Source organism: Mirounga leonina, unplaced genomic scaffold (genome assembly GCF_011800145.1).
Source record: "Mirounga leonina isolate KUSES-001 unplaced genomic scaffold, KU_Mleo_1.0 Mir_170, whole genome shotgun sequence".
Classification (NCBI taxonomy): Eukaryota; Metazoa; Chordata; class Mammalia; order Carnivora; family Phocidae; genus Mirounga; species Mirounga leonina.
This window is the reverse complement of record NW_023270433.1, coordinates 830596-831654: the sequence shown is the minus strand read 5'-3', so window position 1 is coordinate 831654 and position 1059 is coordinate 830596.

The window sequence follows — 1059 nt, the reverse complement described above, 5'->3', positions numbered from 1 at the left end:
CCCCGGCGGCCGCGGTGACAGCCACTCGCGGCCGCCCCCCGCCCGCGCCGCCCCCGCTTAAAGGCGCCGCGCTGCGCCCGCCGCCCGGAGCTGCGTCCGGAACCCCCGCCGCCCTGCCGGGCCGTTCCTGGAGCTCCACCCGGCCAGCCACGGGAGGCTGCGTCGGTCGCCCGCATCTCGCCGGGCGTTGAAGTGACGTGCCCCAGAGCTCACATCTAAACCCCCGACTCACCCCCGCCTGGGGTGCTCTTCTCCCAGGGGCATGTGGCCGGCGCGCAGCAAGCCCCATTGGAATCGTCCCGCAGAGGCGCCCCAAGATGGTCACTGGCCCCCAGGGCACCCTGGGTGGATGCTGAGGGGGTGCACGACCTCCGCCCGCCCGCGCAGAAGTGCTGGGGGCAAGAATTTCATCCGGACGTCAGAGCCAGGTCCCGGTCCCCAGCGTCACTGCCAGGCTGGAAGCGGGTAGCCGCCCGCACGTGGGGAGGGGACAGCTCAGTCCTGGCTGGAGATCCCACCTGTGCAGGGCGGGCAGTGTCTGCCCTCGAGTCTTCAAGAATCAACGTTCTGGCCCAAGCAGGTGCTTCCTGACCCACGCCACTTAAGGGAGGAGTGAGCGCTTGCGAGGGGGCCTGCAGGGGGGCTGTCCCACCGCTGTGAGAATTCCCTGTGTCCCTTGAGAATGAACCACTTGGTGACCAAGTGGCAGGATGGGCCTGGCCGGGCTCTGGCCCAGGGAAGCGGTTCCCTGCAGGTGGGGTAGACAGGGTGCTCGGGGAGACTGAGGCTGCCCCTCGGTGAGTGGCTCATTTCTCTCCCCACATCCGAGAGCCAGTCAGGCCCCTGCAGATGGAATTTGGAGTGGAGTGAATTCCGCAGAGGCTGTTTGGTGGCTGGGGGAGGGAGGCTGCAGTGTCCCCGGGTGGCCAGCAGGGGGATGCAGAGGGCAGGGAACCCTGGTGGGTGGCTCTGAGGGCCCCCCCCAACCTCAGTCTCCCCACTTGCCAATGGGAGAGGCAGGTCACGTGATGTCCAGTGTGGGGGGCGTGCACATAGGGG